This window comes from Oryctolagus cuniculus, chromosome 8 (assembly GCF_964237555.1).
Source record: "Oryctolagus cuniculus chromosome 8, mOryCun1.1, whole genome shotgun sequence".
In the NCBI taxonomy this organism is placed as follows: Eukaryota; Metazoa; Chordata; class Mammalia; order Lagomorpha; family Leporidae; genus Oryctolagus; species Oryctolagus cuniculus.
This window is the reverse complement of record NC_091439.1, coordinates 54278453-54296206: the sequence shown is the minus strand read 5'-3', so window position 1 is coordinate 54296206 and position 17754 is coordinate 54278453. Positions and strand designations below refer to the sequence as shown.

The window sequence follows — 17754 nt, the reverse complement described above, 5'->3', positions numbered from 1 at the left end:
TTTGTCTTGAAAATGCCTGGCTTTTAAATTTATGATTTTGCCAGGGATTCAGATGAGTACTGGTTGCTTTCTTTTTCTTCTGTTTGTTCTGGTCTCCACCCTCCCATACTCCCTGACACCGGCTCTCTAACTCCCCGATAGATGGATGCCTCCAAACAGAGAGAAGGTCACGTCCATGGAAAAGTAAAGAAGAAAATCACATTAATATATATCAAAAATTGTTATCCTTGTTCCACTGCTAAGTTTACTTTTCTAGTTTTCAGAATGACTGTTTTGTCTGTCTACTTGCTCTTTGGAACTGTCATTACTCTTCCCTCTTTTTTCCTAACTAGTTCTCAGCAGAAGACCCCACTCATATATCCCTGGAAAATATCAGTCATCAGAGAGCTTGCCCTATGGGACCAGTAAATTGCCTACATCTCTTCTCTTCTTTATAGGAAAGATCAAGGAAGAATCACTTCTTGGGGCTGGTGCTGTGGTGTAGCGGGTAAAGCCATCCTGGCTCCTGGCTTCAGATCGGCGCAGCTTTCGCTGTTGCAGCCATTTGGGGAGTGAACCAGTGGATGGAAGACTTCTCTCTCTCTCTCTCTTCCTCTGCCTCTCTGTAACTCTACTTTTCAAATAAATAAATGATTCTAAAAAAGGTCAATTCTATCAAAGGCCAGTACCTTCCATTTTTCTTGAGGTCTTCTTTCCTTTTTCTTTCTAAAATGTTAACTATTTTTATTTGCTTAAAAGGCAGAGAGACATAGAGACAGACAGAGATGTTTCATCTGCTGATTCATTCCTCAAATGCCTACAATCACTGGTGCTGGGCCGGGAAGAAGCCAGGGCTCAAGAACTCTATGAGGGTTTCCCGTGTAAGAGTCAGCAACCCATGCGCATAAGCCATCACCGCTGCCTCCTGGCTGGACATTAGTTAGAAGCTGGAATCAGGAGTAGAACTGAGACTCGAACCCAGGCATTCTGGTATGGAAGGCAGGTGTCTCAAGAAGCATCTTAACTGCTAAGCCAAATGCCCACCCCTCTCTTGTCTTTTAAAACCTTTTAATTCTTCCATTTATCTTTTGTGTTCTGAAAATGTCTCTTTCTACTGAAATGTTCTCATTGGTATATAAATGTACTATAATATTCCTCTTAGAGAAAAAAATCCCCAATAACCACACATGTCACCCCACCCTCAATTCAGTGCTTCTTTCTTCTGCCACCCTGGACGTTCAGATTCCGTAAAGAAGTAGTGCACATTCAGCCTCATTTCCCACCTTCTAGTCAGTTTCAGATCACTCAAATCTGGCTTGCATCTCTACCACCTCCCCAACATCGTTGGTGCAAATCCAGTGTTTATGTTTCTGTTCTCATCTTACTCAACTCCCCAGCAGCATTCGCATGGTGGGTCATTTTCTCCTTTGGGAAAGAATTTTGTATCTTTCCTTCCATGATGTCACACTCTTCTGGCTTTCTTCTTGTCTCACCAGCAACTCAGTCTCATTCTCCTTTACTGGCTCTTCCTCATGACACAGACTGTAAATATGGGAGATCTTCAGGGCTTGGTCCATCCTGCGTGCATTTTAAAAATATTTTTCTTCAAAGTGATCACATTCAGTTTTAATGCCATGTGTGCTAGAATTTTCCACATTTGTATCTCTTCCCCAGACTTCTCTGAGCCAACCACTCAAATATTCATACTATCTTCTTGATCTCTCTCTTTAGAAGAATCACAGCAATCACAGCCTTAAGAGGGTTTGATTTCCTATTCTTCATTGCCTAATAATCCCCTTAAGTCTTCTGTGTCAAAAAAATAGTGACACCCTCCTCTAGGTGCTTACTCTAGAAATATGACAGATTTTCTAGATCTCTCATTTGCTTCTTTTTTTTAAAAAAATTTGTTATGAGGTGTAGAGTTACAGAAATAGAGAGGGAGAGACAGAGAGAAAAATCTATGTGCTAGTTCACTCCCCTGCTGGTTGCGATGACTGGAGCTGGGCCAGTCTGAAGCCAGGAGGTAGGAGCTTCTCCCAGGTCTCCCACCTGAGTGCAGGAACCCAAGGACATGGGCCATCTTCTACTGGTTTCCCAGGCCATAGCAGAGAGCTGGATCAGAAGAGGAGAAGTCAGGACACGAACTGGCACCCATAAGGGATGCTGGTGCTGCAGGCAGAAGCTTAGCCCACTACGCCACAGAGCCAACCCCCTCAGTTGCTTATTTTCAGTCTCGTGAAGGTTTATTTTTCTTGATGCATTCTTTAAACTGTATTTTGTCTTAGCATCTATCCTCTCTTCATTTGAATATTTTTCTCTATTAACTGAATATACTCCTGTAGCTTCATTGATATGATATGATGATGACTCTCTGAATTCCGTCTCTAACCTTAGATTTTCTTCTGAAATCATGGCTTTTATATGTAAATATTTAGCCAAAATTTTCATTGGGGTGTTCTGTTGAAAAATCTCAAGTTAACATAACCAGAATGAATTTACTACACTTTCCCAGAAACTTGTGCTTCCTTCTTGCTCTCTTGTTCAGTGAATGATAATAAAGTCACAAGCAAGAATCCTGGATATCTTTCTTGCTGCATTCTTTTTTTTTATTCACATGAAATTCACCAGAAAGTTTTGTTTCTTTAACTTCTAAATTATATAACTACTTCATCAACTCATCTTTTATTGTAAGACACCTTGGAACAGATGTCTCTTTAAATTTTTTAAAAAAATTTATTTGGGGGCAGGGGAGAGAGAGAGAGAGAAGACAAAGAACCAGTTGCAGATGGTTCATTCTCCAGTTGGCCATGATAGCTGGGACTGAGCTGGAGCCTGAGCTATTAGGAGCTGGGAATGCAATCTACATCACCCATGTGGCTGATCAACCTAGGTTGATAGGGACGAATCTTCATATTATACTGTCTGAACTGTTTCACCAGTCTCCTCATTTTCACTTTTACTCACTTCCAGTTCATTCTTTAAGAAGCCAGAGTGATTTCTGAGAGTAACTTCATGTCATTCTTCTATTTCAAGCCATTTGTTTTCATATTATAGTTTCTAAATCTGCACTTACCTATGGTTAGAATACCTTACCTGTGGTTACAATCTTCAGTTAGAATTTATGTTCTATGTGAGCAAGGTCATAGCTTCTCATTTTGTTTGTTAAGAACCTTGAATTGGTTCTTAAGCATCATTTCTTTTTTTGAAATTTTATTTAAGGAATACAAACTTCATGCATTTCGTTTATATAGATTCAGAAACATAGTGATTCTCCCCACCTTACCTCCCTCCCACCGTTCTCCCACACTTCTTTCTCCTCCCCTTCCCCTTCCCATTCTTATTCTTTTACAAAGATCTATTTTCATTTAACTTTATACTCATATGATTAGCTCTATAGTAAGTAGAGGGATCAACAAGTATTATGAAGAAAAATGCTAAAAAAAAACACCCAAATAACAGAGAAACAAAAAGCATTGTTCCTCAACAGTCAAGAAAAGGGCTATTCAAAATCATCACATCATTAAGTATCACCTCTTCCTTCCTTCCTTCCTTCTTTCCTTCTTTCCTTCCTTCCTTCCTTCCTTCCTTCCTTCCTTCCTTCCTTCCTTCCTTCCTTCCTTCCTTCCTTCTTCCGCTCTCTCTCCCCTCTCTTTCTTTCTTTCCTTTTTTTTTTTTTTTAAGATTTATTTATTTGAAAAGCAGAGTTACAGAGAGGCAGAGGCAGAGAGAGAGAGGTCTTTCATCTGCTAGTTCACGCCCCAGGTGGCAACAATGGCTGGAGCTGCACTGATCCAAAGTCAAGAGCCAGGAGCTTCTTCTGGGTCTCCCACATGGGTGCAGGGGCCCAACCACTTGGGCCATCTTCTACTGCTTTTCTAGGCCATAGCAAAGGGCTGGATTGGAAGTGGAGCAGTCAGGACTTCAACCGGTGCCCATATGGGATTTGGGCACTGCAAGTGGTAGCTTTATCTGTTACACCACAGCACCAGACCTTAGGCATCACTTTTTAATGGTAATATTAGACACATGATGAAAAACAGCAAAGGAACCCAACTATTATTACAGATGTCTAGTCACCACAAATTTCTAAGTAATGCAGTTTGTTTTTACTGAAACAACAACTTAGTGATTTTAGACTAAGAAATTTTAATAAGGAAAGCTAGTATGGAATTCCACTTTGCAGCTACCTTTTCAAGGGATTGGGTGTCTAGGTATATGATTGGGTTGCTGTTCCCAGTAGCTTTATATGTGCCCTATACCATGTTCAAGCAAGTTCAGGACCACAGGTAGGTCACCTGTAGAAGTACATGTGTACAGAATTCTAACTAGCTTGGACATAGTTGTAGATATTCATGTGGTGACTTCTGTCTTTCTTGGACATGATACTATGGATTCTGTAAAAACAAAAGACAGATGGGAATGGGAAAATGGCACATTAAGGAAGTGCACGCTTCGCAGGGCTACGGAGAAACAATAAGAAGTGTAGAAGATTAAGACAGAAAACCACCCAGGAAGCCCCACGGGGGGAGGGGAACCAGCTTAAACTGGAGCGTTGGGTGTTAGCGCCCACGCAGACAGCTCGGAGAGCCAGAGCCACGGACAGCCAGACCGCGCGGCATTTTTGAGATGGGGGAGGGGACAGGTGGAGGGCAGCAATCCCGTGAGAGCATATCGTGGGTCTGATTGAGAACCCGGGGAGCCAGCAGTTGCTGGAAGTCGCCAGAGTTCCACGTGGAAGAAGAGAGAGGCTACTGATTCAAACCAATCTCTCCAAGACAAAACCCATGGCCCGGCTGAGAAGGGATAGTCGCCAATTTCGAATCAGGACTGCAGCTAGGAAAGCGTGCAGGCACGCACATAGCACAGGGAGACTGGGTGCCTGAACGCAGTGCCGGCGGCGGTAGTGGGCAGGTGTCGAGCCAGTCACTGTGGTATGTGACACAGAGCTAGGAACGGAGGGAGTGGCCCACAGCCCCCACTGTCTCAGAGATGGATTAGGAAGTGGGGGAGCAACTACCAGAAACAAATGGGCCCCACCACCACTAACCTTAGGGGCTGAGACCTGCGGGCCTAGGTGGCTATGTGAAAAGCTGCAGGGAGTAGCTGGAATCATTACCCTGGAAACTTGCTCTGCCCAAGAGCATTGACCAGAACCCCCAGGCCACACCCACCACACACCTCCTGGTATTCACTGAAAGGGCAGACATTCCAGGAAGCCACAGAAACATAGCCTATCCCCCCAAAAAAGTCAACAGAAGAAAAACTTAAAAATCAATTCCAAAAATGCCAACAAATAAGGATTGAAATTCGGGCTGATGCCGTGGCTCACTTGGCTAATCCTCTGCCTGCAGTGCCAGCACACTGGGTTCTAGTCCCAGTTGGGGCACCAGTTCTGTCCCGGTTGCTCCTCTTCCAGTCCAGCTCTCTGCTGTGACCTGGGAAGGCAGTGGAGGATGGCCCAAGTGCTTGGGTCTTTGCACCCGTGTGGGAGACTGGGAGGAAGCACCCGGCTCCTGGCTTCAGATTGGCACAGTACTGGCCATGGTGCCCTTTAGGGGAGTGAACCAATGGAAGGAAGACCTTTCTCTCCATCTCTCTCTCTCACTGTCTAACTCTGCCTGTCAAAAAAAAAAAAAAAAAAAAAAAAAGGAATTGAAATTCAAATAGCAAACATAAGGAAGTCACCATGAACCCCCAGAGGAACACAACATTTCAGTATTAGAATGCGAAGATGAAGAGGTCAAGCAAATGCCAGAAATGGGATTTAGAAAATTAATCATAGGATTATTAAAAAATCAGAAGTAAATCCACAAACTAAAGAAGACTATACAAGACATGAACAAAAAGGCATTCTTTTTTTTTTGTTTTTGTAGATTGGTTTAATTTATCCATTTTGTTTTTTTTTTTTTAACTTTTATTTAATGAATATAAATTTCCAAAGTATGACTTATGGATTACAATGGCTTCCCCCCCATACCGTCCCTCCCACCCACAACCCTCCCCTTTCCCACTCCCTCTCCCCTTCCATTCACATCAAGATTCATTTTCGATTCTCTTAATATACAGAAGATCAGCTTAGTATACATTAAGTATGGATTTCAACAGTTTGCTCCCACACAGAAACATAAAGTGAAAAATAATAGATGATTTTTTTTAAATGATGATGAAATCAGAGCAGACCTATTGTCATGTTTAATCCCAGTGAGAGTCAAGTTGGGAATTGATAATTTCTTTTTCTTTTTTTTTTTTTTTTTACAGAGGATCAGTTTAGTATGCATTAAGTAAGGATTTCAACAGTTTGCACCCCCATAGAAACACAAAGTGAAATATATTGTTTGAGTACTCGTTATAGCATTAAATCTCAATGCACAGCACATTAAGGACAGAGATCCTACATGAGGAGTAAGTGCACAGTGACTCCTGTTGTTGACTTTACCAATTGACACTCCTGTCTGTGGCATCAGTAATCTCCCTCTGCTCCAGTCATGAGTTTCCAAGGCTATGGAAGCCCCCTGAGTTCTCCGACTCTTATCTTGTTTAGACAAGGTCATAATCAAAGTGGAGGTTCTCTCCTCCCTTCAGAGAAAGGTACCTCCTTCTTTGAAGACCTGTTCTTTCCACTGGGATCTCACTCACAGAGATCTTTTGCCAGAGTGTCTTGGCTTTCCATGCCTGAAATACTCTCATGGGCTTTTCAGCCAGATCCAAATGCCTTTAGGGCTGATTCTGAGGCCAGAGTGCTATTTAGGACATCTGCAATTCTATGAGTCTGCTGAGTATCTCACTTCCCATGTTGGATCACTCTCCCCTTTATTTATTCTATCGGTTAGTGTTAGCAGGTACTAGACTTGTCTATGTGCTCACTTTGACTCCCAGTCCCTCCACCATGACCAACTGTGAACCGAAACTGATCACCTGGAACAGTGAGATGGCATTGGTACATGCCACCTTGATGGGATTGAAAAGGAATCCCCTGGTATGCTTCCAACTCCACCACTTGGGGCAAGTCAGCGTGAGCATGTCCCAAATTATACATCTCTTCCCTCTCCCACTCCCACTCCCATGTTCAACAGGGATCACATTTCAGTTAATTTTCAACACTTAAGAATAACTGTGTATTAATTACAGAATTAAACCAGTCATATTAAGTAAAACAGACAAAAAAACTACTAAGAGGGATAATGTATTAAGTTGTTCATTAACAGTCAGGGCTATGCTGATCAAGTCACCGTTTCCCATAGTGTCCACCTCACTCCAACAGGTGTCTCTCTTGGTGTTCAGTCAGTCGTCACCGATCAGGGAGAACATATGGTATTTGTCCCTTTGGGACTGGCTTATTTCACTCAGCATGATGTGTTCCAGATTCCTCCATTTTGTTGCAAAGGACTGGATTTCATTGTTTCTTACTGCGGTATAGTATTCTAAAGAATACATATCCCATAATTTCTTTATCCAGTCTACCGTTGATGGGCATTTAGGTTGGTTCCAGGTCTTGGCTATTGTGAATTGTGCTGCAATAAACATTATGGTGTAGACCGCTTTTTTGTTTGCCAATTTAAATTCCTTTGGGTAAATTCCAAGGAGTGGGATGGCTGGGTCGAATGGTAGGGTTATCTTCAGGTTTCTGAGGAATCTCCAGACTGACTTCCATAGTGGCTTGACCAGTTTGCATTCCCACCAACAGTGGGTTAGTGTCCCTTTTTCCCCACATCCTCGCCAGCATCTGTTGTTGGTAGATTTCTGCACGTGAGCCATTCTAACCGGGGTGAGGTGAAACCTCATTGTGGTTTTGATTTGCATTTCCCTGATTGCTAATGACCTTGAACATTTTTTCAAGTGCCTGTTGGCCATTTGGATTTCCTCTTTTGAAAAATGTCTATTGAGGTCCTTGGCCCATCTCTTAAGTGGGTTGTTGGTTTTGTTTTTGTGGAGTTTCTTGATCTCTTTGTAGATTCTGGTTATTAACCCTTTATCTGTTGCATAGTTTGCAAATATTTTTTCCCATTCTGTCGGTTGTCTCTTCACTCTCCTGACTGTTTCTTTTGCAGTACAGAAACTTCTCAATTTGATGTAATCCCAAAAGTTGATTTTGGCTTTGACTGCCTGTGCCTCCCGGGTCTTTTCCAGAAATTCTTTGCCTGTGCCAATATCTTGAAGGGTTTCTCCAATGTTCTCTAGTAACTTGATGGTGTCAGGTCGTGGATTTAGGTCTTTAATCCATGTTGAGTGGATTTTTGTGTAAGGTGTAAGGTAGGGGTCTTGCTTCATGATTCTGCACGTGGAAATCCAATTTTCCCAGCACCATTTATTGAATAGACTGTCCTTGCTCCAGGAATTAGTTTTAGATCCTTGATCAAATATAAGTTGGCTATAGATGTTTGGGTTGATTTCTGGTGTTTCTATTCTGTTCCATTGGTCTATCCATCTGTTTCTGTACCAGTACCATGCTGTTTTGATTACAACTGCCCTGTAGTATGTCCTGAAAAAGCAAGTCTCAGCAAATTCAAAAGAATTAGAATCATACCATGCTGCTTCTCAGACCATAAAGGAATGAAGTTGGAAATTAGCAACTCAGGAATCCCTAGAGCATACACAAACACATGGAGATTGAACAACATGCTCCTGAATGAACAATGGGTCATAGAAGAAATCAAAAGAGAAATCAAAAACTTTCTGGAAGTAAATGAGGATAGCAGCACAACATACCAAAACTTATGGGATACAGCAAAAGCAGTGCTAAGAGGAAAGTTTATATCAATAGGTGCCTACATGAAGAAATTGGAAAGGCACCAACTAGATGAGCTTTCAATTCACCTCAAGGATCTAGAAAACCTACAGCAAACCAGACCCAAATCTAGTAGGAGAAGAGAAATAATTAAAATCAGAGAAGAAATCAACAGGATTGAATCAAGAAAAACATTACAAAAAATCAGCCAAACGAGGAGCTGGTTTTTTGAAAAAATAAACAAAATTGACACCCCATTGGCCCAACTAACTAAAAAAAGAAGAGAAAAGACCCAAATCAATAAAATCAGAGATGAAAAAGGAAATGTAACAACAGACACCACAGAAATAAAAAGAATCATCAGAAATTACTGCAAGGACTTGTATGCCAGCAAACAGGGAAACCTATCAGAAATGGATAGATTCCTGGACACATGCAACCTGCCTAAATTGAACCAGGAAGACATCGAAAACCTAAACAGACCCATAACTGAGACAGAAATTGAAACAGTAATAAAGGCCCTCCCAACAAAGAAAAGCCCAGGACCAGATGGATTCACTGCTGAATTCTACCAGACATTTAAAGAAGAACTAACTCCAATTCTTCTCAAACTATTCAGAACAATCGAAGAAGAGGGAATCCTCCCAAATTCTTTCTATGAAGCCAGCATCACCTTAATTCCTAAGCCAGAGAAAGATGCAGCACTGAAAGAGAATTACAGACCAATATCCCTGATGAACATAGATGCAAAAATCCTCAATAAAATTCTCGCCAATAGAATGCAACAACACATCAGAAAGATCATCCACCCAGACCAAGTGGGATTTATCCCTGGTATGCAGGGATGGTTTAATGTGCGCAAGACAATCAATGTGATACACCACATTAACAGACTGCAGAAGAAAAACCATATGATTATCTCAATAGATGCCGAGAAAGCATTTGATAAAATACAACACCCGTTCATGATGAAAACTCTAAGCAAACTGGGTTTGGAAGGAACATTCCTCAATACAATCAAAGCAATCTATGAAAAACCCACAGCCAACATCCTATTGAATGGGGAAAAGTTGGAAGCATTTCCACTGAGATCTGGTACCAGACAGGGATGCCCACTCTCACCACTGCTATTCAATATAGTTCTGGAGGTTCTAGCCAGAGCTATTAGGCAAGAAAAAGAAATTAAAGGGATACAAATTGGGAAGGAAGAACTCAAACTATCCCTCTTTGCAGATGACATGATTCTGTATTTAGGGGACCCAAAGAACTCTACTAAGAGACTATTGGAACTCATAGAAGATTTTGGCAAAGTAGCAGGGTATAAAATCAATGCACAAAAATCAACAGCCTTTGTATACACAGAAAATGCCATGGCTGAGGAAGAACTTCTAAGATCAATCCCATTCACAATAGCTACAAAAACAATCAAATACCTTGGAATAAACTTAACCAAGGACAGTAAAGATCTCTACGATGAAAATTACAAAACCTTAAAGAAAGAAATAGAAGAGGATACCAAGAAATGGAAAAATCTTCCATGCTCATGGATTGGAAGAATCAATATCATCAAAATGTCCATTCTCCCAAAAGCAATTTATAGATTCAATGCAATACCAATCAAGATACCGAAGACCTTCTTCTCAGATCTGGAAAAAATGGTGCTGAAATTTATATGGAGGCACAAGAGACCTCGAATAGCTAAAGCAATCTTGTACAACAAAAACAAAGCCGGAGGCATCACAAAAAGGCATTCTGGTTGGGCCCACCAAGAGCATTTCAGGCATGGAAAGCCAATATACTGTGGCAACAAGTGTCCTGCATGAAAGACTTCTGTGGGTTAGACCCCAGTGCAAAGAGGTGGCCCTCAAAGAAGGAGGTACTTATCTCTAAAGGGAAGAGAGAACTTCCACTTTGCTTATGGCCTTGTCTAAATACTGACAGAGTTTGTGGATTCAAATTCTTCCATAACCTAGGCAGCTCATGTCAAGAGCCTTGGGTGGTCACCGACATTTTACAAAAAAGTGTTATTTGTGACATTAACAGCAGGAGTTACTAGGCACTAACTTCCCATGCAGGACCTCTGTCCTCCAAGAGTTGTATTATGAGAATTAACAGTAAAACTTGTTCTCAAAGATTTACTTCATTTTAGTGCGTTAAGTGGAGGATATTCTTTTTAATTTTTAATTTTTTTATTTAATAAATGTGAATTTACAAAGTGCAACTTTTGTATTGTTGTGGCTTCCCCCCCTCCAACCTCCCTCCCTCCCATGGCCCTCCCCTCTCCCACTCCCTCTCCCATCCCGCCCTTCATCACGTTTCATTTTCAATTACCTTCATATACAGCAGATCAACTTGGTATATACTAAGCAAGGATTTCAACAGGCAGCACTCACACAACCGCACAAGGTATAGGGTATTGTTCGACTGGTAGTGTTGTCTTTAAGTTTCATAGTAAAACACATTAAAGACAGAGATCCTATGTGGGGAGCATGTACCCAGAGACTCCCGTTGTTGATTTAACAATTGGCACTCTTATTCATGACGTCAGCAATCACCCGAGGCTCTTACCATGAGCTGTCTAGGCTATGGAAGCTCCTTGAGTTCACCAACTCTGAACTTGTTTAGTCAAGGCCATATCACAGTGGAGGTTCCTTCCTCCCTTCGGAGAAGGCGCCTAAGTGGAGGATATTCTTATGTCTCAAGTTTTAGATAAGCCTGAGTGCTCAACTCCATTGCTTGTTTCCTTAGGTGCGTCTTTAATTAATGATAAAGATTGTACTCAAAGAAAAAAGTATATTTTTTGCAAAAGTTAAAAGAGAAATAAGAAAGGAAGAAGGAGGAAGGGTGAGAATGCGAGAGAGAGGGGATGGGTGGGAAGCATCATTATTTTGTTAAAACTGTATGTATAAAATATATGAAATTTGTCCATTTGTATAAATAAAAAATTTAATAAAAAGGCACAAAAGGCAAAACATTTGGTGTCATGTACTAAGATATGGTCAAATCACTTGGTAAGAAATGTATTTCAATTTTATTTACTTATCTATTTATATTAAGAATACCAACTAATACTAAAATAAGCTCCCTGAGTGGGAACTGAGAATGGAGGTGGAGGAGAGGTGGGAATGTGGGTGCGAGGGTGGGTATGGTGGGAAGAATCACTGTATTCCTAATGTTGTACTTATGAAATGCATTGCTTATATTCCTTAAATAAAAAGTTTCCTTGGGAAAAAATAAATAAAATAATGATGAAGTAAAATAAAACACCCTCTGCTCCAAAACCTCCAGCAAACTGATATTCTATAGTACTATTTAAATAATCATAGGAAAGATGACTTAATGATTTTCATGTTAATATCTTTTAATTTCTCTCATTTGCCTTTTGATCTTATCTGGGGATAGAGGAATCTCTGTCTTATTTTTTGGCACATCATCAGTTTGTAAATCATAATTTCAATAAATATATTGAAAATTATCTGAGTGAAGAGTTGATAGAAGTGCTGAAGAATGAGATTATGAGGGTTTGTACATTTGACACACTAGCTTAAATTGCGGCTTAAGACGCCTTCATCCCTTGTTGAAGGGCCTGGTTTGAGTCCTGGCTCTGCTTCTGATCTATATCATTACTCAGGCACACCCTGAGAGGCACTAGGACAGCTCAAATACTTGGGTCCCCGCTACCCTTATGGGAGACCCAGATGGTAGCTCCTGGCTCCTGGCTTTGGCCTGATCCAGCCTTGCCTGTTGGGAGCCTTTGGGGAATGAACGCAGTGACAGAAGTTGTCTCTCTCTGTCTCTTCCTTTCTGTCTCTCTGTCTTTCAAAGGAAAGGAAGGCAGGCAGGCAGGAAGGAGGGCAGGAAGAAGAGCTGTTCACTTTGTGTGATGATGCATACATGTGTGTTCACTAACTGTAAAGGTAGCAAATGCTCTGCTCTGGTGGGGGATGGCGGTAGGGAGGGATTATGCATGTGTAAAAGAAGAGGACACACGGGAAATCTGTACTTTCTGCTCATTTTTGCTTTCACCACTCTAAAAATTAAAGGCTATTAAAAGAAGGTATCTCTTATCATTGACAGTGCTGAGGGTGGAACTCAGAAGTTTCAGAGCCTCAGGGTAAGGCCTATCTTCATTTAATACCTGCTGTAACCACTGTAATGATTTCTCAGATATCCCACAATAACTCAGGTATCTCACAATAACACGGTGAGAATGCACACACCCAGAGTTAGTGGAGAGAACATTTACTTGGTCAAATGTGTCAATCATATGTGTTTACATAAATATGAGGTAAATCAGAGTCCTTCATTGACCTAATAACCTTAATGGTAGTGTGGTCAGCTAAAGAAATAGAGAATAACTCAGCCAATTTTAACACTTCATTCTTTTGTTTTTCTTATGTTTGCAGGGTTGGCATTGTGTTGCAGTGGGTTAAGTTGCTGCCTGAGATGCCTACATTCCATATGGGTGTCAGTTCTAGTCCCGGCTGCTCTACTTCTAAAGCTGTTCCCTGCTAATGTGTCTGGGAAAGCAGCTGAAGATAGTCCAAGTACTTAGGTCCCTACCACACACATGGGAGACCCGGATGGAGTTCTTGGTTCCTGGTTTGGCCTGGCTTAACCTCCACTACTCTGGCCATTTGCAGAGTGAACCAATGGATGGAAGATCTCTGTCTCTCTCTGTCTCTCCCTTCATATGTAACTCTACCTTTCCAATACATAAAATAAGTTTTTTAAAAATATTATTTTTGCATTGCTAATTTGATGGTTGATGTGAGATAACACATGGCTAGCTGAAGAAGGTCCTCAATCTCTAGATGCAATCCCATATAAAATGAATTGTTCCAGTGTATAAAAGGAATCTAAAAATGGAATATTAAAAATATAATTTTGTATCACTTCTTGGCCTTTTGGCTAAGATCAAGTATAAAAATATATTTTTGTAAATTGTGTCTATCAGATGTTTTTTAGCTATTAAGGAAAGGAAAACAATCTTATGGATTATTTTTTTCTTTAAACTTTTTAAAGAGAAAAAGAGAGAAAACACTTCCACCTGCTTATTTATTTCCCAAAGGCCTGCAACAGCTGGGGCTAAGTCAGGAAAATACAAGGCTTCAGAACTAAATTGAGTATTCCATGTGTGTGGCAGGGACCCAATTACTTGAACTGTCGCTACTACCTCCCAGGGTCTGTATTAGCAAGAAGCTGAAATCAAGATTCAGGGGTGAATTTTGAACTTAGGTACTCTGATGTGGGATGTTGGCTTCCTAATCAGCAGCTTAATGGCTAGACCAAATGCCCACTCCTCTTCTGGATTCTTGTCTATACCTGAAAGTGAAGATGTCTCCTGTAGTAAGTTGATCTTGTACTCTGTTAAGCATATATCTTATCCTTAAAAAAAATTAATTGCATTCTGTAAAACTTGTTTTTTTTTTTTTTCCCCAAGAATCTAATAACTTGGCCCAGGAGTGTCAATCAATGAAGCTCAAGAAAAACCAATGGAAAGTGGTCACTTGACTGCTCAAAGCAGGGTTTCCAAGAATGAAATCAGTGTAACAAGAGGTGAATTGCATCCTTCATCAAACGCATGTAGAACAGATCATAAAGGCATCAACTCCCAATTCTGAAATGGGTGGTCTTTCTACTGCATGTGTAGTTCCCAGTCTAACAAAGGTTAATACATTTTTGTAACTTAAAATGCCAAAATAATAAATCCTATGTGGGTAAACTATGTGGAAGTTTGAAAAACTGTAACAGATACTCAGTTGAAAGAGTAAAATAATTTTTTACAAGTATTTATTTGGAGGCCAGCATTGTGGTGCAATGGGTTAAGTTGTCACCTTTAATGCTGGCATCACATATGATGCACCATTTCTAGTCCTAGCTGTTCCACTTTTGACCCAGATCGCTGCTAATGTGCCTGGGAAGGTAGCAGAAGATGGCCCAGGTACTTAGGAACCTGCACCCACGTAGGAGAACTGGTTGGAGTTCCTGGCTCTGGCTTTGGCCTGGTCCAGGCCTGGCCATTGTGGGCATTTCTGGAGTGAACCAGAGGATGGATTTTCTCTCTCTCTCTCTCCCCATCTGCTCTCTCATTTTCCTTGTAGCTCTGCCTTTCAAATAAGTAAATAAATCTTTTTAAAAAAAGGCTTTGAGAAGCAGAGAGATGATCAGAAAAATAGAGAGCAAGTGAGCTCCCATCTACTAGTTCATTCCCCAGATGTCCACAGTGGCAAGGCTGGAGCCAAGATCCGGGAACTCCATCCATGTGGAGTTTCCATGTGGGTGGCTTGGACACAACTACTTGAGCCATCACTGCTGCCTGCCAGGGTGTACATCAGCAGAAAGCTGGAATCAGTAGCTGGAACCAGGAATTGAACCAAGGTACTCCAGTATGGGAGGTGGGCCCCATAACCACTAGGCTAAATGCCTGCCCTTTTTAAAAAATTGATTTATTCATTTGAGAAGCAGAGAGACAGAGGTAAAGTCATTTTAATTAAATTTGTAGAGTTTTCCTCTTTAAACTAATAGTTCTTATGGGTCAGGAATAAAATGTCTAGTATCTTGTACTTTGTCTCATAAGTCAGCATGGCCTGGTTTGAGGAAGCAATGATGTATTATTAAACAAGCAATTCCTATTGGAATATATTTTCTTTTAACAGCTTTAAATCACCTAGTATTTTTTAGTTGTTCATTTCTTGGAAAAACTTATTTTAGGAGCTAGTTTGAAAATTTAGTATCTGGTAGCTTTTGGATCCGCAGGAGAGAAGGCCCACACTTCCAGGAATGGAGAGTCCCTACACGCACTTACGGAAACGAAAAGTCCTTGTCAAGGTCCCCGTGGGTGCCTAAAGGTCAACCAATGAGGATCAGACCTGCCTCGACCTTTAACCCCCACACCCTGTGTCTATAAAAGGAGCCCTCCCAACCTCTGACACGTGACTTCCCTGGTCCCCGCTCTATTGGGACTGGTGAACCTTGCCCGGGAGCAGAATCCCAATAAAAGCTTGTGAATTATTGATTCATCTGACTGGGAAGATTTGTTACATGTTGGATACCTTGCAGTATCTTTTTGTTTTTCATTTAAAGTTTACCCCTAATTTTTTTTTAAGTCTTATCAGAGTGATAGTGATTGTGATCTTTGTGTCTGTAGTCTTGTACTACTTTTAAATAACATTTATTTATTTGTTATTTGAAAGGCAGAGTCACAGAGAGGCGAAGGAAAGAGAGAGAGAGAGAGAGAGATAGAGAGAGAGTTCTTCCATCTGCTGGTTAATTTCTGCAGATGGCTGCAATGGCCAGAGCTGGGCTGATCCAAAGCCAAGAGTCAGGAGCTTCTTTTGGGTCTCCCATGTGGGTTCAGGGGCCCAAGGACTTGAGCCATCTTCTGTTGCTTTCCCAGGCCTTAGCAGAGAGCTGGATCAGAAGTGGAGCAGCTGAGACCTGAACTGGAAACCCATATGGGATGCCAACAACTGTAGACAGAGCTTTACCCACTATACCACAGTGGTGGCCCAGCCCATAAATTTTTAAAAATTTTATTTATTTTCATTTTATTTGAAAGGGAAGGAGAGAGAGAGAGAGAGAGGTTCCACCTGCTTGTTCATTCCCTAAATGCCTGGGACAGCCAGATCTGGACCAGGTTGAAGTAGGTTGGTGGCAGGGACTCAAGTGCCTCATCCATCATTTGCTGCTTCCCAAGGTGCACATTAGCAGGAAGTTGTATTGGAAGTGGAGGAGCAGGAATGAAAGTCAGGCACTACATACAGGGTGTGAGTATCTCAAGCAGCCACTTATACCACAGTATCAAGGCCTGCTTCCCCTTAAGTTGTAGTTCGCAGTATTATTAACGTTAAACTTACCTAGTCACAAAGTAAAATGTATTTGTAATTTTGCTTTCTTTAATTAAATTGACTTTTATTATTTTCCTTAATTAAAAAACTAGAATTTGCTTTCAGGAACAAGTTATAAAAGGCTACAGAGCTTAATTTTGCTTCTCTTCTTTATTGACAGTAAATTCTCTGTTGATAGGTGTGCTTGTTAATGCTGAAATGGTCTCCATGCCTTTTAAGAAAATAGGCACATCAGTGAGATGCTGCCTTTTGATGTCAGTATTTCATAACTCAATATTTTTGCTAATTACATTTATTTCAACAATCATATATTGAAAAGTTCCTTGGTTCCACAATTAATTAGGGGTCATGTCTTCTAGTGTTCCATAGCACAGTGGGGCAACTGTAGTTGATGATAACATATTATATATTGTAGAAAAAAACTGTAAGAAAGGAACTGGTAGACTCCAAACACAATGAAAAGATAAGGAAATGGAAAACTTAATTGCCTGGATTGATTCATTTGCATTGCATGTATGTGTTGAAATATTGAACTGAATCCCAAAAAATGTACAAATATTACTGGTTAGTGAAAAAATTTTAAAAGTTAGAAAAAGAAGAGAATGTTTACTTGGTTGCAGGTGCTTAGCTAGGATTGAGTAATATGAAGACAAGGGAGGATGATTCCTGACCTTGAGAAGTTCGGATACTTGGATAGAGTTTGAACCTCCTAGTTTCAGTTGCTTTTTGGAAATAAAAATGGAATGTCAATCATTCTGAGGACATATAAATGATAGATTTAAGATAAGAAATGGGTGATTTAATCATAATAGAAAGCTATATAGAAATGTGATTTGTTTTAAATATCTATCATTGTATTGAACTTTCACATGAATTTTCTATCTCTCCATATTACTGATGTTTTACAAAAGGCATGCATTGACCAAAAGATCACTTAATCCCAAATGCATTACAAAGACTTATTGATTTGGATATAACTTGGAATGTCTGAAAATCTAGTTCTCTTTTCTTTACCTAAAGATCCTTTCTATTTTACAGTACTTTGCAGTAAGAATAGTGTTAAAAATAGAAATGGTATTCAAATCTCTTGAATTGGGCAGTGGTGAATTTTCATCCAAAGTTAAGTTACAAAGAAAGTGGTCAGTTATCAAGGATAGATATTGATCTCACATTCCTCAACCTTTATGAATTTATTATCTC

At 40.5% G+C, this 17754-nt stretch overlaps 1 long non-coding RNA gene across 1 annotated transcript in view; it reads left to right on the top strand.

Annotated features, from left to right (window-relative positions):
- The window catches only part of LOC127483278 (uncharacterized), a 31953-nt gene extending 17524 nt beyond the window's left edge, over nt 1–14429 (top strand). Inside the window, exon 3 of the long non-coding RNA XR_007909414.2 lies at nt 14148–14429. This is a non-coding gene — a long non-coding RNA (uncharacterized lncRNA). The remainder of the gene's footprint in view (nt 1–14147) is intronic.
- The last annotated feature ends 3325 nt before the right edge of the window (nt 14430–17754 follow it).